The sequence below is a fragment of the Oncorhynchus keta genome, chromosome 1, assembly GCF_023373465.1.
Source record: "Oncorhynchus keta strain PuntledgeMale-10-30-2019 chromosome 1, Oket_V2, whole genome shotgun sequence".
NCBI classification, from domain to species: domain Eukaryota; kingdom Metazoa; phylum Chordata; class Actinopteri; order Salmoniformes; family Salmonidae; genus Oncorhynchus; species Oncorhynchus keta.
This window is the reverse complement of record NC_068421.1, coordinates 86,252,858-86,276,655: the sequence shown is the minus strand read 5'-3', so window position 1 is coordinate 86,276,655 and position 23,798 is coordinate 86,252,858. Positions and strand designations below refer to the sequence as shown.

Sequence of the window (23,798 nt, the reverse complement as noted above, 5' to 3'; positions counted from 1 at the left end):
GAGGTTGTGGACAGGTGTCTTTTATACTGATAAATTCAAACAGGTGCCATTAATACAGGTAACGAGTGTAGGACAGAAGAGCCTCTTAATAAAGAAGAAGTTACTGGTCTGTGAGAGCCAGAAATCTTGCTTGCTTGTAGGTGACCAAATACTTATTTTCCACCATAATTTGCAAATAAAATCATTAAAAATCCTACAATGTGATCTTCTGGATTTTGTTCCTTCTCATTGTGTCTGTCATAGTTGAAGTGTACCTATGATGAAAATTACAGGCCTCTCATCTTTTTAAGTGGGAGAACTTGCACAATTGGTGGCTGACTAAATACTTTTTTGCCCCACTGTAGTTGTAGCACTGTGGATGTAATGTAGTTGTAGTGCTGTGGATGTCATGCTGGGTATAGCACCGTGGATGTAATGTAGTTGTAGCGCTTTGGTAATCATACTGGGTATAGCACTGTGGATGTAATGTAGTTGTAGCACTGTGGATGTCATACTGGGTATAGCACTGTGGATGTAATGTAGTTGTAGCACTGTGGATGTCATACTGGGTATAGCACTGTGGATGTAATGTAGTTGTAGCACTGTAGATGTAATGTAGTTGTCATACTGGGTATATCACTGTGGATGTAATGCAGTTGTAGCGCTGTGGTAGTCATACTGGGTGTAGCGCTGTGGATGTCATACTGGGTGTAGCACTGTGGATGTAATGTAGTTGGAGCACTGTGGATGTAATGTAATTGGAGCACTATGGATGTTATGTAATTGGAGCACTGTGGATGTAATGTAGTTGGAGCACTGTGGATGTAATGTAGTTGGAGCACTGTGGATGTAATGTAATTGGAGCACTGTGGATGTAATGTAGTTGGAGCACTGTGGATGTAATGTAGTTGGAGCACTGTGGATGTAATGTAGTTGTATTGCTGGAACAAGTTTCTTTGTTGTGTCATTCTCCATGGGATTGAGTTCGCTGTAAATGGGAAGGCATGACTGTGTGAGCAGCATTAGAGCATAGGCAGTTGGTGACATCAGTGACAGCACTGTAGTGACATGCTTTGTGAAACAGACACTGTGTGTGTGTGTGTGTGTGTGTGTGTGTGTGTGTGTGTGTGTGTGTGTGAGACATCTGTCCCGAACACACACTGGTCGGTCACTAAGTCACAAATTCAGAGAATGAGAGAGAGAGAAGATAATGAAAGGGAGTTTGAAATGGCTAGCAAGGGATGCTTTGAGCTCGGCAAACTAGCTTCGCACTCTGGATGACACCCCCCCACCTCAACCCTACCAAGTCACCCCGAGACTCCATGCTTCTCCCCTCTTCTATCCCTTCTCCTCTTGAGGCCCTAGGCCCGGATGCACAAAACCTTCTTATTAAGAAGACATTTCTTCTGAAATGCCATTTCTTTTCTTAACGCTCTACTTAAGAAACTTACGAAAAGTTTTTATTCTGCAATTAAGTTCTTGAAAATGTTTTCTTCCAAAGAAAATAATTAAGAAGAAATTAGATTGCCAGATAGTTATTGGATTTTTTTATTGGAAATGTTATTTTCCTAAACCGTAGTAAATACAATTGAACAAGTTTAATTGACTAACAAATGTAATATGAAAGTGTCGGTATTGATCGTTTTAAATCCAATAATCTCAGTAAGAAATATGCTAACATGATTGCCTTTGCTAGCTAGATTGCCAAGTGGGTAAGAAAATCATGAATTCTAAAGAAATATTTAAAGAATTGCACTTACAAACTATCTTATGAACTTGTTTTTTTTTTCTCTTAAGAAGCTTCTCAAGTCCCAGATTCACAACACTTTTTACGTAAAAATTTACGTAAAGATTCCTAAACAATATCTTAATATTTCATAATTTTCTTACATACTTCTCAAATATCTTCTTACAAACTTAAATATCTTAAGATGATTGTCGCTAGGCAACCAATTTAGCTAGCTATCTAGCTAGCAATGGCAATCATGTTAACATATTTCGTACTGAGATTACTGTTCTAAAACATGTTCTTAAGTTTCAAATAATAAGTACTGAAACTTTCAGATGAAGTTTGAGTCAATTAAACTTGTTCAATTGCTTTCATTAGCTTATTTTCTCACTGCCCTGAGTTTCAGACAAGTTTCAGCCATCTTGGCTTGGAATTAGCAACATTTCCAAGAACAAATCCAAATTTTATTTTCAAGAATCTAATTTCTTAACTTTTTGCTTCAAACATAAAAAATAACGCAAGAGCATATCCAATAATATTTTTGAGGAAAAACAACTTTGTTTAACTTTCTTCATAAATCTATAGTTAAGGAACAAATTGCAGTTAAGAAATGTCTTCTTAAGAAGGTTTTGTGTATCTGGGCCCTGGTCTTGTTGTGTTACCACATAATGCTGCTGGAGGCAGCCTGCCTGCTGCCCAAGAGCAGGTTAAGGACAGCTTAACAGGCTTAGACATGGACTTTGGTTGGAACAGTCAGGCCCGCAGCGATGTTGGTGTTGACTGTTTGTTTCTTAGTTTGAGCTTTGGAGAGAGAAAGGGGAGATGGAGGGAGGGAGGGAGCGAGACCGCTGGAGAGAGGGAGAACAAGACGCCTCTTGTCCATGCTTGAGCCCTGTAGAGGCCACAATGCCTTGCTGCTAGCTGGCCCATGCCTGCTCTGGCTCTCTCTGCTCTTTCTCTCCCCCCTTTTTTCTCTCTCTCCTCTCTCTTATTTCCTCCCTCTCTCCACCTGCTCTATGGATAAGCCAATTACAACCAGGCGGTGAGCTCATACCGTATCCAGACTGTCAGGGATTGAGCTGGCAACCGGAGGCTCAATATCTCATGTTCCACCTACTGCTGATGTTCCCTTAAGCAAGGAACTTAACACTAGAACCGCCTGTCTTTTCAGCATAGCAGTACCCGCTAGAGAACATTTCAGAGTTTCCTCTTTTGCATATGCATCAATCCATATCAACCTGCAAGCTGCACAAACATGCTTAATAAATACATGCTTCCTAAATAGTCCATAAACTATTGTAAATTATTAATTGCATGAAGAAATATGAATGGTAATATATATATATGTAGATATAAATGTTTTATTTTTTATTACAACAATAGTTATTTGTTTTGATAGAGTCAAGGATATGTTTTGTATAATTCTACAAAATCTTAGAAGAAGCGTAGGCCTATAGCCCATAAAAAACATTACAGTATAATCTGTTTGATCAACTTTATTTGTAGATTTGATTAATGATAGAGTTGTAGTAATTACTGAAGTCCAGTTACAGCTTCTTTTGACAAAGTAGAATATTAAAATATGATAATATGAATATATCCAGCCAGGCGTGCAGGTGAAATGATTTGCTGTATCACTAAATTAAAGCACCAGTGCATGAACAATTGTAAAGGATTAATTGCATTAAATAAATATTTGTGGAAATATATTCATGACGATATAAAACAGACATTTGATTGAATCAGACACTGTATTGTGCCCTTTATACCCGTGCCTTTACTCACGAATCAATTTGGTCTTCTCATTATGCTTCGGGTCCACAGTCAGCACACGACTTCGTGGCTTTGTGTGAGGAAGCACCACAAACAAATTGGTTGCACTGCACACAGTTTTCATGGGCTTGGTTTCGTGTGCACCTGCCGACTTGACATTGTCTTATTTTTGTCTGCTTGGAGCTGTGGTGCTTGGGGAAGAGGGAGAGCAGGACCTGCTGTGGTGCTTGGGGAAGAGGGAGAGCAGGACCTGCTGTGGTGCTTGGGGAAGAGGGAGAGCAGGACCTGCTGACTGCTTGGAGCTGTGGTGCTTGGGGAAGAGGGAGAGCAGGACCTGCTGACTGCTTGGAGCTGTGGTGCTTGGGGAAGAGGGAGAGCAGGACCTGCTGACTGCTTGGAGCTGTGGTGCTTGGGGAAGAGGGAGAGCAGGACCTGCTGACTGCTTGGAGCTGTGGTGCTTGGGGAAGAGGGAGAGCAGGACCTGCTGTGGTGCTTGGGGAAGAGGGAGAGCAGGACCTGCTGTGGTGCTTGGGGAAGAGGGAGAGCAGGACCTGCTGTGGTGCTTGGGGAAGAGGGAGAGCAGGACCTGCTGTGGTGCTTGGGGAAGAGGGACAGCAGGATCTGCTGTGGTATTATACATCTGTACACCGTGAGTGTTGCTTTACCACTCTCCATCACTGATGTGGAGTACAGCTCCACTGGGAGGTTGTTTAGCACAGAGGAGGGTAGCTCCTGTCATTGTTTGTTCACTGTTGTGAGCAGGTTAGTCTTCTTTGCAATCAACTTGTCTGCCAGGGAAATTGATGTGAAGAAGTTATCCATGGTCACATTACTGCCTTTGCCAACGTCAGGCTCCAGGTGTCTCAAACCCACGGTCTCAGACAGTCGCTCACCCCTGGTCTGGTTTCATCTTTCCCTGATATGGAAAGCCATTGAGCAAGTACTTGATTTGGACATCGGCGCTAACCAAAACTTAACTGAAGTCACATGCTCCATGAAAAGTTTCTATCTGGTTTCTAGCACCCATTCATCCATTGACGACAATAAAATGTTATTATGTTACTAGTTTTTTGCATATTGTAGTCAGAGCAATGCTGCTGTGTGAGTGGTCATGTGCTGAATGCAGGGACAGTGGAGTGGTCATGTGCTGAATGCAGGGACAGTGGAGTGGTCATGTGCTGAATGCAGGGACAGTGTGAGTGGTCATGTGCTGAATGCAGGGACAGTGTGAGTGGTCATGTGCTGAATGCAGGGACAGTGGAGTGGTCATGTGCTGAATGCAGGGACAGTGGAGTGGTCATGTGCTGAATGCAGGGACAGTGGAGTGGTCATGTGCTGAATGCAGGGACAGTGTGAGTGGTCATGTGCTGAATGCAGGGACAGTGTGAGTGGTCATGTGCTGAATGCAGGGACAGTGGAGTGGTCATGTGCTGAATGCAGGGACAGTGGAGTGGTCATGTGCTGAATGCAGGGACAGTGGAGTGGTCATGTGCTGAATGCAGGGACAGTGTGAGTGGTCATGTGCTGAATGCAGGGACAGTGGAGTGGTCATGTGCTGAATGCAGGGACAGTGTGAGTGGTCATGTGCTGAATGCAGGGACAGTGTGAGTGGTCATGTGCTGAATGCAGGGACAGTGTGAGTGGTCATGTGCTGAATGCAGGGACAGTGTGAGTGGTCATGTGCTGAATGCAGGGACAGTAGAGTGGTCATGTGCTGAATGCAGGGACAGTAGAGTGGTCATGTGCTGAATGCAGGGACAGTGGAGTGGTCATGTGCTGAATGCAGGGACAGTGTGAGTGGTCATGTGCTGAATGCAGGGACAGTAGAGTGGTCATGTGCTGAATGCAGGGACAGTGTGAGTGGTCATGTGCTGAATGCAGGGACAGTGTAGTGGTCATGTGCTGAATGCAGGGACAGTAGAGTGGTCATGTGCTGAATGCAGGGACAGTAGAGTGGTCATGTGCTGAATGCAGGGACAGTAGAGTGGTCATGTGCTGAATGCAGGGACAGTGTGAGTGGTCATGTGCTGAATGCAGGGACAGTGTGAGTGGTCATGTGCTGAATGCAGGGACAGTGCGAGTGGTCATGTGCTGAATGCAGGGACAGTAGAGTGGTCATGTGCTGAATGCAGGGACAGTAGAGTGGTCATGTGCTGAATGCAGGGACAGTAGAGTGGTCATGTGCTGAATGCAGGGACAGTGGAGTGGTCATGTGCTGAATGCAGGGACAGTGGAGTGGTCATGTGCTGAATGCAGGGACAGTAGAGTGGTCATGTGCTGAATGCAGGGACAGTGTGAGTGGTCATGTGCTGAATGCAGGGACAGTGCGAGTGGTCATGTGCTGAATGCAGGGACAGTGTAGTGGTCATGTGCTGAATGCAGGGACAGTGTGAGTGGTCATGTGCTGAATGCAGGGACAGTGGAGTGGTCATGTGCTGAATGCAGGGACAGTAGAGTGGTCATGTGCTGAATGCAGGGACAGTGGAGTGGTCATGTGCTGAATGCAGGGACAGTGTGAGTGGTCATGTGCTGAATGCAGGGACAGTGAAGCGATGCTCCTTTCCCTGCATCTGTCAATTGCAAGATGCACCCATTTTCATGTACAATTGAACTGATAGGTCTAATATTATCACTCATTAGATTATTGTTAATTTAATCTGGTCTATAGGCTAACTCTTATTATGTGTGAAATGAGTTTTGGTTTAGTTGAGGTGTCGTTTCGATGCCCCGGCTGTGCAGGCTGACTGGCATCCCGCTCATCAACTTGTATAGAGTCAAGGATGTGTTTTACTGTATTCTAAAGGCCTACTGCAACACATAGCATGTTTTCTTTTCCCTTACAATACATTCTATTAGTAATACAGTTGAAGTTAGACGTTTACATACACCGTAGCCAAATACATTTAAACTCAGTTTTTCTAAACTCCTGACATTTAATCCTAGTTAAAAAGACCCTGTCTTAGGTCATTTAGGATCACCACTTTATTTTAAGAATGTGAAATGTAAGAATAACAGCAGAGATAAATATTTATTTCAGCTTTTATTTCTTTCATCACATTCCTAGTGGGTCAGAAGTTTACATACACTCAATTAGTATTTGGTAACATTGCCTTTAAATTGTTTAACTTGAATCAAACGTTTGTCCCATTCCTCCTGAGCGCCAACGCCGATAGACATAACACAAACTCATCATTACACTGTTACTGTTCCACACACACACACACACACACACACACACACACACACACACACACACACACACACACACACACACACACACACACACACACACACACACACACACACACACACACACACACACACACACACACACACACACACACACACACACACATCAGATGTGGCACCTTACTGAGCAGGAAACATCTCACTCTGTTAATTCAGTGTATAAAAACGTGTATATTTCCCAAGCACAGTGTTTGATTTGATATATACAGTGCCTCGCACAGTGTTTGATTTGATATATACAGTGCCTCGCACAGTGTTTGATTTGATATATACAGTGCCAAGCACAGTGTTTGATTTGATATATACAGTGCCTCGCACAGTGTTTGATTTGATATATACAGTGCCTCGCACAGTGTTTGATTTGATATATACAGTGCCTCGCACAGTGTTTGATTTGATATATACAGTGCCTCGCACAGTGTTTGATTTGATATATACAGTGCCAAGCACAGTGTTTGATTTGATATATACAGTGCCTCGCACAGTGTTTGATTTGATATATACAGTGCCTCGCACAGTGTTTGATTTGATATATACAGTGCCAGTGTTTGATTTCAGTGTTTGATTTGATATATACAGTGCCTCGCACAGTGTTTGATTTGATATATACAGTGCCTCGCACAGTGTTTGATTTGATATATACAGATTTGCCTCGCACAGTGTTTGATTTGATATATACAGTGCCTCGCACAGTGTTTGAGTGTTTGATTTGATATATACAGTGCCAAGCACAGTGTTTGATTTGATATATACAGTGCCTCGCACAGTGTTTGATTTGATATATACAGTGCCTCGCACAGTGTTTGATTTGATATATACAGTGCCTCGCACAGTGTTTGATTTGATATATACAGTGCCAAGCACAGTGTTTGATTTGATATATACAGTGCCTCGCACAGTGTTTGATTTGATATATACAGTGCCTCGCACAGTGTTTGATTTGATATATACAGTGCCTCGCACAGTGTTTGATTTGATATATACAGTGCCTCGCACAGTGTTTGATTTGATATATACAGTGCCAAGCACAGTGTTTGATTTGATATATACAGTGCCTCGCACAGTGTTTGATTTGATATATACAGTGCCTCGCACAGTGTTTGATTTGATATATACAGTGCCTCGCACAGTGTTTGATTTGATATATACAGTGCCTCGCACAGTGTTTGATTTGATATATACAGTGCCAAGCACAGTGTTTGATTTGATATTTACAGTGCCTCCAGGAAAGTATTCCTTGACTTTTTCCACATTTTGTTAAGTATAGGCTTATTCTAAAATTGAATGCAATTTTAAAAAAAATCCCTCATCAATCTAAACGCAGTACCCTATAATGACAAAGCAAAAACAGGTTTTTAGACATTTTTGCCTGGCTCCACCTTAGGGATGGTGCCAGGTTTCCTCCAGACGTGACGCTTGGCATTCAGGCCAAAGAGTTCAATCTTGGTGTCCTCACACCAGAGAATCTTGATTCTCATGGTCTTAGAATCTTTAGATGCCTTTTGGCAAACTCCAAGCAGGCTGTCATGTGCCTTTTACTGAGGAGTGGCTTCCGTCTGGCCACTCTACCTGATTGGTGGAGTGCTGCAGAGATGGTTGTCCTTCTGGAAGGTTATCCCATCTTCACAGAGGAACTCTGGAGCTCTGTCAGAGTGACCATCAGGTTCTTGGTCACCTCCCTGGCCAAAGCCCTTCTCTGCCGATTTCTCAGTTTGGCCGAGTGGCCAGCTCTAGGAAGAGTCTTGGTGGTTCCAAACTCCTTCCATTTAAGAATGATGGAGGCCGCTGTGTTCTTGGAGACCTTCAATGTTGCAGACATGTTTTAGTACCCTTTCCCTGTTCCATGACACTTTCGAACAATTCCTTCAACCTCATCTTACTCTCTCTCTCTCTCTCTCTCTCACTCTCACTCTCACTCTCACACTCACTCACTCACTCACTCACTCACTCACTCACTCACTCACTCACTCACTCACTCACTCACTCACTCCTCTCTCTCTCGTCCTTTAGCCTACTGTTTGGCTGTCTGTGACAGAGATGTAAACATGCAGCCTCGTAAGTTGTACAATTTGTCCCTGTTTCTTTCTCCACAAAGATCAACGACTCACTCTCTTCCTCTGTGTGTGTGAGCGTGTGCAGATCTGTTGTGATGAGTGTAATCTAGGTAGCTAGATGGATAGTAGGGTGGGAGGCCACACTGTATGTGCAAATTGAAGCTGTTTTCTCCTCTAGCAGATGGGAGAGATGACAGGAGGAGAGAAGGTGTCTGTCTGACTCCTGATAATGAACCAGGGTCTCAGCGGCACAGAAACGAGGGAAGGAGAGAAAAGAGGAGGGTGTAGGGAGGGAGGAGTGAAGAGCAAGTGGGAGAGGGAGCAGAGGGGTGTAAAGAGCGGCGGAGGGAGGGAGTGGAGAGGTGCAAGAGACAAAGGAACTTGAGACGGCTTCATTTTTGCCTCTGGGGACCTTGGCTAACAGCACTCTCTTTTTCTCCTTCTCTCTAACTCTCCCACCCTCCCTCTCTGCTTCTTTGTGAAATTGCAAATGTACAGAGCGGCAAACCGACGCAGTCTGAAAACAGTCAGTAATTGCAGTAGAATCTGGATCAGACATGCCATATGAACAGCTTTAGTATCTCAGTTTAAGGCTGTGGTGTAACCTACAGCCAGCTAGGATATCTCTCCCTCTACTCTGTCAGTTATGGAGAACTCCCATGTGGTGGTCCCAGATGTGTCTTGTCACAGCCCATCTCCCCATCATTCATATCATCCCTCTGATCAGACCCCAATACGCTCAATATGCTGCTGTTGAGTGCTCACTTCTCCCATGGGACTAGATAGTAGCTAACATGCTATTCTGTCAAACCAGGACACACACCAACACATACATTGCAGCCATCCCTGTTAGCTTGCTAATGCTAGCTAAACCACCACAATTAGTGCTGGCACTGTAGCTAGAAGCAAGGCAGGTTGTTAAGTTGTAGAGTTTTCAAAGTTGAATTTTAGGCCGTATATATTTCCGTGTTGTCCCTCTGGTACCCCCTAACCTTGTTTCACAGTCCTGTCTGGCACTTTGATGGGCTCAGCCTGGTTTGTGCTGGTCTGGGTAAAAACCACACACACTCATGAAAAGCCCATCTATCTGGGAGGGACTGGGAGTGTGTACATCTCAGTCTCACTGTAATGTGGAGGGGTGGGTTCTGTGTAGTGAGGGGGTGGTGTGTGTGTGTGTGTACCGTAATATATTTGGTGGTTTATGCTCTCTATGGTAAAGCTGCTGTGGTCTGGGAATGAATGACGGTTGAGATAATAATCCTGCAAACTGTCCAAGAGATGGATGGAGGGAGAGAGATGATTACTGCCGGCTTCCGTGAGGAGCTCTTCTCATCAATATCTCAGTGTCATGTTTACTAATCAGACAGGCGGTTTGTGTTCTGGTTTGACACAAGGGAATCTAAAGCATGTTAGCTAGGCTCAGGTCGAATTCAAAAATACTACATAAAATAAATCATGTCAATTCTGAGCTATGCAGAAATGTTATTATTTTTTGAATACATTTGTTCAAAGATATTTGTTTAACAAGTAACAAAACAATTATCAAAAAAAGTTAGGGGTCACAATTATTGGCACCACTGTTTTCAATACTCCAGCACCCTCCCCGTGCAAGGATAACGACACTGAGCTTTTTCCTTACAAGTTTTCAGAGATTGGAGAACATGTTGGGAGGCATCTTAGACCGTTCCTCAATACAATATATGCCATTTAGCAGACGCTTTTATCCAAAGCGACTTACAGTCATGTGTGCATACATTCTACGTATGGGTGGTCCCGGGAATCGAACCCACTACCCTGGCGTTACAAGCGCCATGCTCTACCAACTGAGCTACAGAAGGACAATACAGAAGGACAATACAGAAGGACAATACAGAACCTTTCCAGATCATTCCTATAAACAGAATCCTCCCTTCCCTCCCCCTCACTCCTTCCCTCGCTCTTCCTTCTCGCTCCTCCTTCTCCCCTCCTCCTCTTCCTCACGCCCCCTCCTTCATCCTCCCCCTCCTTCCCCTCCTCATCCCCTTCCTCCCCCTCCTTCCCCTCCCTCTTCATCCTCTTCATCCTGTCCCCTCACTCCTCCTCCTCACTCTTCCTACTCCCCCTCGCTCCTCCTCCTCCGCTCCTCCTTCTCCCCTCCTCGCTCCTCCTTCTCCCCTCCTCGCTCCTCCTTCTCCCCTCGCTCCTCCTTCTCCCCTCCTCAGTCCTCTTCCTCCGCCCCTCCCGCCTCCTCCCCCTCCCTCCTCCTTCTCCTGCTCCCCACTCCTTCTCCCCCTGCTCATCCTCTTCCTCCTCCTCTTCCCCACGCCCCCTCCTCATCCTCTTCCTCCCCCTCCCTCCTCTCCTCATCCTCTTCCTCCTCTCCTCATCCTCTTCCTCCTGTCCCTTCCCTCCTCCCTCCCTACAACATCACCCATTCTATTAGCTATATCTCCACATAAAACTGTCACTGAGGCATAGAGATTTAATTTGAAAGTGCAAATTCTAATTAGGATTAAATTGTTGCTTTTTCCCTCTGTCTGCTGATAGGGCTTTAGCTCTGAGCAGTAGCCGTGGTGACGGCTGTGCACAAGGCACTAGCTAGCTGCAGATGTTAGTGAGGAGACAGTCTGATCAGCCCAGATTAGTTCCATTCTGCCTGGGGAAGGATTGATAGAGGAGGGAAGGGGGAACTGGTGGCCCATGCACCCACAGCAGCCGCCCTCGGTGGAAGGAGGGCGAGAGAAGGATGGCAAGCGGGTGGGAGAAAAGGATGGAGAGAAGGATGGCAACCGGGAGGGAGAAAAGGATGGAGAGAAGGATGGCAAGCGGGAGGGAGAGAGAGGAAGGGAGAGAAGGATGGCAAGCGGGAGGGAGAGAAGGATGGCAAGCGGGAGGGAGAGAGAGAAGGATGGCAAGCGGGAGGGAGAGAAGGATGGAGAGAGAGAGAAGGAGGGAGAGAAGGATGGAGAGAGAGGGAGGGAGAGAAGGATGGGAGAGAGAGGGAGGGAGAGAGGAGGGAGAGAGAGGGAGGGAGAGAAGGATGGAGAGAGAGGGAGGGAGAGAAGGATGGCAAGCGGGAGGGAGAGAGGGAGGGCAAGGGGAGGGAGAGAAGGATGGCAAGCGGGAGGGAGAGAAGGATGGAGAGAGAGGGAGGGAGAGAAGGAGGGGAGAGAAGGATGGCAAGCGGGAGGGAGAGAGAGGGAGGGAGAGAAGGATGGCAAGCGGGAGGGAGAGAGAGAAGGATGGCAAGCGGGAGGGAGAGAAGGATGGAGAGAGAGAGAGGGAGGGAGAGAAGGATGGCAAGCGGGAGGGAGAGAGAGGGAGGGAGAGAAGGATGGCAAGCGGGAGGGAGAAAAGGATGGAGAGAGAGGGAGGAAGAGAAGAATGGAGAAAACACACAGTAGAGGAGGTCATTAGCAGCAGGATGATGTCTCAGATAAACGAGGCAGTACTGCATGAATAACATGCCTGGATAGTTGTGCCAATTTACGTGTGTGTGCGTGCGTGCGTGTGTCTGTGAGAGAGAGTCCAACACAACAGCTGCAGGCGTTGCCGTCCAAGCCCCTTCAGATTGCCACAGGAAGTATGTAACTGCGTGTGTGTGTATATATGTGGTGTGAAGTGTTTCTAATACAGGCAGAATCAGGGGACTGAATGCCACAGCAACACAGAGGAGTAGCACAGCTGTAGGAGAGCATGGAGCATAGAGAACTGTCGTTCAGACTGCTGGGCCGTCGTTCAGACTGCTGGGCCGTCGTTCAGACTGCTGGGCCGACGTTCAGACTGCTGGGCCGTCGTTCAGACTGCTGGGCCGACGTTCAGACTGCTGGGCCGACGTTCAGACTGCTGGGCCGACGTTCAGACTGCTGGGCCGTCGTTCAGACTGCTGGGCCGTCGTTCAGACTGCTGGGCCGTCGTTCAGACTGCTGGGCCGTCGTTCAGACTGCTGGGCCGCGTTCAGACTGCTGGGCCGTCGTTCAGACTGCTGGGCCGTCGTTCAGACTGCTGGGCCGTCGTTCAGACTGCTGGGCCGTCGTTCAGACTGCTGGGCCGACGTTCAGACTGCTGGGCCGACGTTCAGACTGCTGGGCCGGCGTTCAGACTGCTGGGCCGTCGTTCAGACTGCTGGGCCGACGTTCAGACTGCTGGGCCGACGTTCAGACTGCTGGGCCGACGTTCAGACTGCTGGGCCGTCGTTCAGACTGCTGGGCCGACGTTCAGACTGCTGGGCCGTCGTTCAGACTGCTGGGCCGTCGTTCAGACTGCTGGGCCGTCGTTCAGACTGCTGGGCAGACCTACCACATAGAGGACAGAGGATGTTAGGCTTTGACAAGGACATTCAGCTCAGCACATCTGGTCTCTGTGGTCATATCTCTTTTTTTCTCTCTCTCTATCTTATATCCTCCCCTGTCAATTTAATTTAAATAGCTTTATTGGCATGGGAAACGTATGTTTACATTGCCAAAGCAAGTGAAATAGATAATGAACAATAGTTAAATAAACAAGTATAAATTAACAGTAAACACTACACTCACAAAAGTTTCAAATGAATAGAGACATTTCAAATGTCGTATTATGACTATATACAGTGTTATAATGATGTGCAAATAGTGAAAGTACGAAAGGGAAAATAAATCACGCTCCCACACACACACACATACACATTTCCTACCTAGTGAAATGTGAACGTTATAGCTTGACTCCATGTTTCTCCTCTTCCTCTCCTCCTCCTCCCCTCTGCCCTATGCAATATGGATGAGAGCCAGCTATCTACAGTTGAAGTCGGAAGTTTACATACACTTAGGTTGGCGTCATTAAAACTCGTTTTTCAACCACTCCACAAATATCTTGTTAACAAACTATAGTTTTGGCAAGTTGGTTAGGACATCTACTTTGTTCATGACACAAGTAATTTTTCCAACAATTGTTCACAGACAGATTATTTCACTTATAATTCAGTGTTTCACAATTCCAGTGGGTCAGAAGTTTACATACACTAAGTTGACTGAAGTTTACATACACTAAGTTGACTGAAGTTTACATACACTAAGTTGACTGTGCCTTTAAACAGCTTGGAAAATTCCAGAAAATGATGTCATGGCTTTAGAAGCTTCTGATAAGCTCATTGACATCATTTGAGTCAATTGGAGGTGTACCTATAGATGTATTTCAAGGCCTACCTTCAAACTCAGTGCCTCTATGCTTGACATCATGGGAAAATCAAAAGAAATCAGCCAAGACCTCAGAAAAATAATTGTAGACCTCCACAAGTCTGGTTCATCCTTGGGAGCAATTTACAAATGCCTGAAGGTACCATGTTCATCTGTACAAACAATAGTACACAAGTATAAACACCATGGGACAACGCAGTGCAAATCAATCCCAGAACAACAGCAAAGGACCTTGTGAAGATGCTGGAGGAAACGGGTACAAAAGTATCTATATCCACAGTAAAATGAGTCCTATATCGAAATAAACTGAAAGGCCACTCAGCAAGGAAGAAGCCACTGCTCCAAAACCTCCATAAAAAAAGCCAGACTACGGTTTGAAACTGCTCTGGTCTGATGAAACAAAAATAGAACTGTTTGGCCATAATGACCGTCGTTATGTTGGGAGGAAAAGGGGGATGCTTGCAAGCCGAAGAATACCATCCCAACCGTGAAGCACGGGGGTGGCAGCATCATGTTGTGGGTGTGCTTTGCTGCAGGAGGGACTGGTGCACTTCACAAAATAGATGGCATCATGATGGAGGAAAATGATGTGGATATATTGAAGCAACATCTCAAGACATCAGTCAGGAAGTTGTGGCAAAATGGCTTAAGGACAATGAAGTTAAGGTATTGGAGTGGCCAACACAAAGCCCTGACCTCAATCCCATAGAAAATGTGTAGGCAGAACTGAAAAAGCACATGCGAGCGAAGAGGCCTACAAACCTGACTCTGTCAGGAGGAAAGGTCCAACATTCACCCAACTTATTGTGGGAAGCTTGTGGAAGGCCACCTGAAACGTTTGACCCAAGTTAAACAATTTAAAGACAATGCTACCAAATACTAATTGAGTGTATGTAAACTTCTTACCCACTGGGAATGTGATGAAATAAATAAAAGCTGAAATAAATCATTCTCTCTAATATTATTCTGACATTTCACATTCTTAAAATAAAGTGGTGATCCTAATTTACCAAAGACAGGGAATTTTTACTTGGATTAAATGTCAGGAGTTTTGAAAAACTGAGTTTAAATGTATTTGGCTAAGGTGTATGTAAACTTCTGACTTCAACTGTATCTACCTGCTCTAATCACCCGTGGTGGGCAGTGTTCTAGGATGACTGGGGTAAAGGTGCTGGAATCATCCCGTGGTGGGCAGTGTTCTAGGATGACTGGGGTAGAGCTGCTGGAATCATCCCGTGGTGGGCAGTGTTCTAGGATGACTGGGGTAAAGGTGCTGGAATCATCCCGTGGTGGGCAGTGTTCTAGGATGACTGGGGTAGAGCTGCTGGAATCATCCCGTGGTGGGCAGTGTTCTAGGATGACTGGGGTAAAGGTGCTGGAATCATCCCGTGGTGGGCAGTGTTCTAGGATGACTGGGGTAGAGCTGCTGGAATCATCCCGTGGTGGTCAGTGTGCTAGGATGACTGGGGTAGAGCTGCTGGAATCATCCCGTGGTGGTCAGTGTGCTAGGATGACTGGGGTAGAGCTGCTGGAATCATCCCGTGGTGGGCAGTGTTCTAGGATGACTGGGGTAAAGGTGCTGGAATCATCCCGTGGTGGGCAGTGTTCTAGGATGACTGGGGTAGAGCTGCTGGAATCATCCCGTGGTGGTCAGTGTGCTAGGATGACTGGGGTAGAGCTGCTGGAATCATCCCGTGGTGGTCAGTGTGCTAGGATGACTGGGGTAGAGCTGCTGGAATCATCCCGTGGTGGTCAGTGTGCTAGGATGACTGGGGTAGAGCTGGATATTTCTTTACATCTTGGACAGGTCACTGTTGGTTTTGTGTTGGAAGCAGTTGGCACTTGGCAGACTTGCTGTTTGTCTTTGTTTCATGTCTAGGGGGTCTGATGAAAGATGGTCTTGCTATTCAAGTCGATTCATATTGTTTTGTGAGCCAGTTAAAACATTTCCTCAGCAGTGATTTAATGACTTCAGTCCAGGTTCTACATTAGCTGCTTTCATTCTGATCATATCTCATCCAAGGACATCAAGTGAATTTACAGTTCTTTGTTTTCATGACAAACCTACAGTCAACCTAATCAAAGAACTGCACTCTCACTCTACTCAATCATGTTAACGATGGCTGGAACACTGCCCCTCCTCCACCTCCCTCTCTCTTCTCCCGCCCTCCTACCATCTCCATCCAAAACAATCCTGTAGTTAATGTTCCTCTCTCCCCTCTCTCTGTCTCGCTCCCCCTCCCTCTACCCCTCTCTCTCGCTCCCACCCCCTCTACCCCTCTCCCCCGCTCTCCCCGCTCTCCCCGCTCCCTCTACCCCTCTCGCTCGCTCTCTCCCCCCTCCCCTCCCCTACCCCTCTCTCTCGCTCTCTCCCCCCCCCCTCTACCCCTCTCTCTCTCGCTCGCTCTCTCTCCCTCTACCCCTCTCTCTCGCTCTCTCCCCGCTCCCTCTACCCCTCTCTCTCGCTCTCTCCCCGCTCCCTCTACCCCTCTCTCTCGCTCTCTCCCCGCTCCCTCTACCCCTCTCTCTCGCTCTCTCCCCGCTCCCTCTACCCCTCTCTCTCGCTCTCTCCCCGCTCCCTCTACCCCTCTCTCTCGCTCTCTCCCCGCTCCCTCTACCCCTCTCTCTCGCTCTCTCCCCGCTCCCTCTACCCCTCTCTCTCGCTCTCTCCCCGCTCCCTCTACCCCTCTCTCTCGCTCTCTCCCCGCTCCCTCTACCCCTCTCGCTCGCTCTCTCCCCCCTCCCCTCCCCTACCCCTCTCTCTCGCTCTATCCCCGCTCCCTCTACCCCTCTCGCTCGCTCTCCCCCTACCCCTCTCTCTCGCTCTCCCCCCCCTCCCTCTACCCCTCTCTCGCTCTCTCCCCCTCCCTCTACCCCTCTCTCTCACTCTCTCCCCCTCCCTCTACCCCTTACCTCTCTCTCGCTCTCTCCCCCTCCCTCTACCCCCCCTCTCTCGCTCTCTTCCCCCTCCCTCCCTCTTCTCCCCGCTCTCTTCCCCCTCCCTCCCTCTTCTCCCCCCACCCCTCTCTCTCTCATCCTCAGCATTCTCTGTTTAAAGACAATTAGTCGAACTAAGTGCCTTTTGTTACCACACTTGCTGCTGATGAATTGCTAGCTACCAGCCAGTGGACGCCTCGACTGCTGTTGCTCTGTGCCTAGATTCAAAAGCAGCCCAAATAGATTGTCCTGTACACACACACACACACACACACACACACACACACACACACACACACACACACACACACACACACACGCACACGCACACGCACGCAGCTCCCTGGTTAGGCCATTAATGGGATTTTATAGGTAGTGTTAATTTGTCACTGAGTGGAGGTGTTGAGCCCTAATGGCTCAACACATTGCGCCTTTACTCTGCCTGTCTCAGAGACTCTAATACCAGATCCATCCAGACACTATGCCTGTCTCAGAGACTCTAATACCAGACCCAGACACTGTGCCTGTCTCAGAGACTCTAATACCAGACCCTCTACCTGTCTCAGAGACTCTAATACCAGACCCAGACACTGTGCCTGTCTCAGAGACTCTAATACCAGACCCATCCAGACAATCTGCCTGTCTCAGAGACTCTAATACCAGACCCATCCAGACACTATGCCTGTCTCAGAGACTCTAATACCAGACCCATCCAGACACTATGCCTGTCTCAGAGACTCTAATACCAGACCCATCCAGACAATCTGCCTGTCTCAGAGACTCTAATACCAGACCCTCTACCTGTCTCAGAGACTCTAATACCAGACCCATCCAGACAATCTGCCTGTCTCAGAGACTCTAATACCAGACCCATCCAGACAATCTGCCTGTCTCAGAGACTCTAATACCAGACCCTCTACCTGTCTCAGAGACTCTAATACCAGACCCATCCAGACAATCTGCCTGTCTCAGAGACTCTAATACCAGACCCATCCAGACAATCTGCCTGTCTCAGAGACTCTAATACCAGACCCATCCAGACACTATGCCTGTCTCAGAGACTCTAATACCAGACCCATCCAGACACTATGCCTGTCTCAGAGACTCTAATACCAGACCCTCTACCTGTCTCAGAGACTCTAATACCAGACCCATCCAGACAATCTGCCTGTCTCAGAGACTCTAATACCAGACCCATCCAGACACTATGCCTGTCTCAGAGACTCTAATACCAGACCCATCCAGACACTATGCCTGTCTCAGAGACTCTAATACCAGACCCTCTACCTGTCTCAGAGACTCTAATACCAGACCCATCCAGACAATCTGCCTGTCTCAGAGACTCTAATACCAGACCCTCTACCTGTCTCAGAGACTCTAATACCAGACCCATCCAGACAATCTGCCTGTCTCAGAGACTCTAATACCAGACCCTCTACCTGTCTCAGAGACTCTAATACCAGACCCATCCAGACAATCTGCCTGTCTCAGAGACTCTAATACCAGACCCTCTACCTGTCTCAGAGACTCTAATACCAGACCCATCCAGACAATCTGCCTGTCTCAGAGACTCTAATACCAGACCCTCTACCTGTCTCAGAGACTCTAATACCAGACCCATCCAGGCAATCTGCCTGTCTCAGAGACTCTAATACCAGACCCTCTACCTGTCTCAGAGACTCTAATACCAGACCCAGACATTGTGCCTGTCTCAGAGACTCTAATACCAGACCCTCTACCTGTCTTAGAGACTCTAATACCAGACCCAGACACTCTGCCTGTCTCAGAGACTCTAATACCAGACCCTCTATACCTGTCTCAGAGACTCTAATACCAGATCCATCCAGACACTATGCCTGTCTCAGACTCTAATGCCAGACCCATCCAGACACTATACCTGTCTAATACCAGACCCATCCAGACACTATGCCTGTCTCAGAGACTCTAATACCAGACCCATCCAGACACTATGCCTGTCTCAGAGACTCTAATACCAGACCCTCTACCTGTCTCAGAGACTCTAATACCAGACCCTCTACCTGTCTCAGAGACTCTTATACCAGACCCTCTACCTGTCTTAGAGACTCTAATACCAGACCCAGACACTCTGCCTGTTTCAGAGACTCTAATACCAGACCCAGACACTCTGCCTGTCTCAGAGACTCTAATTACCAGACCCATCCAGACACTATGCCTGTCTCAGAGACTCTAATACCAGACCCATCCAGACACTATGCCTGTCTCAGAGACTCTAATACCAGACCCAGACCCTCTATCAGTCTCAGATAGGGCTAATTAGCCTGGGCTAATTATATATGCTTCCTGGGATTTGACTGTAGAAGCAGACACACCTACCAATAGAGGACCGGTGTCAGTTGGCCTAGTTTATTCACAATGTGTGTCTTAAATGGGATTGCGGGAGGGACGGAGAGATTTGATAGAGAGAACAGATTAAAAGAAATGTGTTAGAGAGATGTGTATCAGAGAGAGAGATGTATTAGAGAGAGAGGGAGATGTGTATTAGAGAGAGAGGGAGATGTGTATTAGAGAGAGATACGTGTATTAGAGAGAGAGAGAGAGAGAGAGATGTGTATAAGAGAGAGAGTTGTATTAGAGAGAGAGGGAGATGTGTATTAGAGAGAGAGACGTGTATTAGAGAGAGAGACGTGTATTAGAGATGTGTATCAGAGAGAGAGATGTATTAGAGAGAGAGGGAGATGTGTATTAGAGAGAGAGATGTGTATTTGAGAGAGAGACGTGTATTAGAGAGAGAGAGACGTGTATTAGAGAGAGAAAGAGATGTGTATCAGAGAGAGAGATGTGTATCAGAGAGAGAGATGTATTAGAGAGAGGGGGAGATGTGTAGTAGAGAGAGAGGTGTGGATTAGAGAGAGATGTGTATTAGAGAGAGAGATGTGTAGTAGAGAGAGAGAGAGAGAGAGACGTGTATTAGAGAGAGAGAGACGTGTATTAGAGAGAGAGAGACGTGTATTAGAGAGAGAGAGAGACGTGTATTAGAGAGAGAGAGAGAGAGAGATGTGTATCAGAGAGAGAGATGTATTAGAGAGGGAGATGTGTATTAGAGAGAGTAATGTGTATTAGAGAGAGGTGTGTATTAGAGAGAGGTGTGTATTAGAGAGAGAGAGGTGTATTAGAGAGAGAGACGTGTATTAGAGAGAGAGATGTGTCATTAGAGAGAGAGAGATGTGTATTTGAGAGAGAGACGTGTATTAGAGAGAGATGTGTGTATTAGAGAGAGATGTGTGTATTAGAGAGAGATGTGTATTAGAGAGAGAGAGAGAGAGATGTGTATTAGAGAGAGAGAGACGTGTATTAGAGAGATGTGTATTAGAGAGAGATGTGTATTAGAGAGAGATGTGTATTAGAGAGAGATAGATGTGTATGAGAGAGGTGTGTTAGAGAGAGAGAGATGTGTATTAGAGAGAGATAGATGTGTATGAGAGAGAGAGATGTGTATGAGAGAGAGAGAGATGTGTATTAGAGAGAGAGAGAGATGTGTATTAGAGAGAGATGTGTATGAGAGAGAGAGAGATGTGTATTAGAGGGGTGTGTTAGGGAGAGATGTGTGGAAAGTGGTGCTGCCGTGTAAAGTTGTGTGTGTGTGTGTGTGTGTGTGTGTGTGTGTGTGTGTGTGTGTGTGTGTGTGTGCCTGTCTGTGTGTGTGTGTGTGTGTATGATGATATGCCAGGCCACTACTGATGGATTATTTAACTCCCTCTCCTCTGGTCCTCTGTTCTGGCCCACTCAGCAGCCCTGTCCTTCTGTCAGTCAGTCACCATGGCCTCAGGGAGGTTGTCTGTGCCCACTCTCCAGCCACTCTGCTGGCACTGCCAGGCCTGTCACTCACCCCTCTCCTCACTGACAGAGCAGGCAGGGGGAACAGAGACATGGCTGTCTGTCTGTTAGCTATTGACTAGTGGACACACTTCTACCACTGACTGGCCTCCATCTGTCAATTCAACATATCTTTATCTGATCTGTCTAGTAGCTATAACTATAACTATACACAGGGTGGGAGTGTTGGGTTCCGTCAGGCCGTATTTCACCTGTAAAGTTCATGTTCTTATGTGCATTTAGCTCAGGGCCGTATCTCTTATATCTGCCTACATCAGCAACCCGCCAAATGTCCTGGCTGAGTGTACTTGATCAGATTACCATGTGGTACAGCCCACTCTCTCCTTTCCTTATCTCTCCTTTCTGTCTCTCTCTCCCGTTCTCTCTCCTCTCCCTATCTCTCCTCTCTCTCCCATTCTCTCTCCCGTCTCTCCAGTTCTCTCTCCTCTCCCTATCTCTCCTCTCTCTCCCGTTCTCTCTCCTCCCTCTCCTGTTCTCTCTCTTCTCTCTCCCGTTCTCTCTCCTTTCCCCATCTCTCCTCTCATTGTTTATCCTTTCCCCTATCTATCCTCTCTCTCCCGTTCTCTCTCCTCTCCCTATCTCTCCCGTTCTCTGTCCTCTCCCTATCTCTCCCCTCTCTCCCGTTCTCTCTCCTCTCACTATCTCTCTTCTCTCTCCCGTTCTCTCTCCCCTCTCTCCCGTTCTCTCTTCTCTCCCTCTCACCCCTCTCGTCCGTTCTCTCTCCTCTCTCTCCCGTTCTCTCCCCTCTCTCCCGTTCTCTCTTCTCTCCTATCTCTCCCTCTCTCTCCGTTCTCTCTCCTTTCCTTATCTCTCCTCTCTCTCCCGTTCTCTCTCATTTCCTTATCTCTCCTCTCTCTCCCGTTCTCTCTCATTTCCCTATCTCTCCCTATCTCTCCCGTTCTCTCCTCTCTCTCCCGTTCTCTCTCCCCTCTCTCCCGTTCTCTCTCCCCTCTCTCCCGTTCTCTCTCCTGTTCTCTCCCTCTCTCCCGTTCTCTCTTCTCTCCCTATCTCTCCTCTCTCTCTGTTCTCTCTCCTTTCCTTATCTCTCCTCTCTCTCACGTTCTCTCTCATTTCCCTATCTCTCTTCTCTCTCCCGTTCTCTCTTCTCTCCCCTCTCTCCCGTTCTCTCTCCCCTCTCTCCCGTTCTCTCTCCTCTCCCTCTCACCCCTCTCGTCCGTTCTCTCTCCTCTCTCTCCCGTTCTCTCCCCTCTCTCCCGTTCTCTCTTCTCTCCCTATCTCTCCTCTCTCTCCGTTCTCTCTCCTTTCCTTATCTCTCCTCTCTCTCCTGTTCTCTCTCATTTCCTTATCTCTCCTCTCCCGTTCTCTCTCATTTCCCTATCTCTCTTCTCTCTCCCGTTCTCTGTCCTCTCCCTATCTCTCCCCTCTCCCGTTCTCTCCTCTCTCTCCCGTTCTCTCTCCCCTCTCCCGTTCTCTCTCCCCTCTCTCCCGTTCTCTCTCCCCTCTCTCCCGTTCTCTCTCCTGTTCTCTCCCCTCTCTCCCGTTCTCTCTTCTCTCCCTATCTCTCCTCTCTCTCTGTTCTCTCTCCTTTCCTTATCTCTCCTCTCTCTCACGTTCTCTCTCATTTCCCTATCTCTCTTCTCTCTCCCGTTCTCTGTCCTCTCCCTATCTCTCCCCTCTCTCCCGTTCTCTCTCCTCTCCCTATCTCTCTTCTCTCTCCCGTTCTCTCCCCTCTCTCTCCCGTTCTCTCTCCTCTCCCTATCTCTCTTCTCCTCTCCCGTTCTCTCTTCTCCTCTCCCTATCTCTCCCCTCTCTCCCGTTCTCTCTCCTCTCCCTATCTCTCCTCTCTCTCCCGTTCTCTCTCCTTTCCCCTATCTCTCCTCTCTCTCTCGTTCTCTCCTCTCTCTCCCGTTCTCTCCCCTCTCTCCCGTTTTCTCCCCTCTCTCCCGTTCTCTCCCCTCTCTCCCGTTCTCTCTCCTCTCCCGTTCTCTCCCCTCTCTCCCGTTCTCTCTCCTCTCCCGTTCTCTCTCCCGTTCTCTCTCCTTTCCCCTATCTCTCCTCTCTCCCTCTCTCTCCCGTTCTCTCTCCTTTCCCTATCTCTCCCTCTCTCTCCCGTTCTCTCTCCTTTCCCCACCTCCTATCTCTCTCCTCTCTCCCGTTCTCTCTCCTTTCCCCTATCTCTCCTCTCTCCCTCTCTCTCCCGTTCTCTCTCATTTCCCTATCTCTCTCCTCTCTCCCGTTCTCTCTCCTTTCCCCTCTCTCCTCTCTCTCCCGTTCTCTCTCATTTCACTATCTCTCTCCCGTTCTCTCTCCTTTCCCCTATCTCTCCTCTCTCCCTCTCTCTCCCGTTTTCTCTCCTTTCCCTATCTCTCCGCTCTCTCCCGTTCTCTCTCATTCCCCTCTCTCTCCCATTCTCTCTCATTTCCCCTATCTCTCCCTTCTCTCCCGTTCTCTCTCATTTCCATTATCTCTCTCCTTTCCCCTATCTCTCCTCTCTCCCGTTCTCTCTCCTTTCCCTATCTCTCCCTCTCTCTCCCGTTCTCTCCTTTCCCCACCTCCTATCTCTCTCCTCTCTCCCGTTCTCTCTCCTTTCCCCTATCTCTCCTCTCTCCCTCTCTCTCCCGTTCTCTCTCATTTCCCTATCTCTCTCCTCTCTCCCGTTCTCTCTCATTTCCCTATCTCTCTCCTCTCTCCCGTTCTCTCTCCTTTCCCCTCTCCTCTCTCTCCCGTTCTCTCTCATTTCACTATCTCTCTCCCGTTCTCTCTCCTTTCCCTATCTCTCCCGTTCTCTCTCCTTTCCCCTCTCTCTCCCGTTCTCTCTCCTTTCCCCTCTCCTCTCTCTCCCGTTCTCTCTCATTTCACTATCTCTCTCCCGTTCTCTCTCCTTTCCCTATCTCTCCCGTTCTCTCTCCTTTCCCCACCTCCTATCTCTCCTCTCTCCCGTTCTCTCTCCTTTCCCCTATCTCTCCTCTCCCTCTCTCTCCCGTTCTCTCTCCTTTCCCTCTCTCTCCCGTTCTCTCTCCTTTCCCCTATCTCTCCTCTCTCCCTCTCTCTCCCCGTTCTCTCTCCTTTCCCCTCTCTCTCGTTCTCTCT

General features: G+C 47.6%; 1 protein-coding gene across 6 annotated transcripts in view; it reads left to right on the top strand.

Moving 5' to 3' along the window:
• The window catches only part of mast2 (microtubule associated serine/threonine kinase 2), a 333,467-nt gene that overhangs the window by 165,289 nt on the left and 144,380 nt on the right, over positions 1 to 23,798 (top strand). The gene's annotated exons all lie outside the window — the stretch shown is intronic.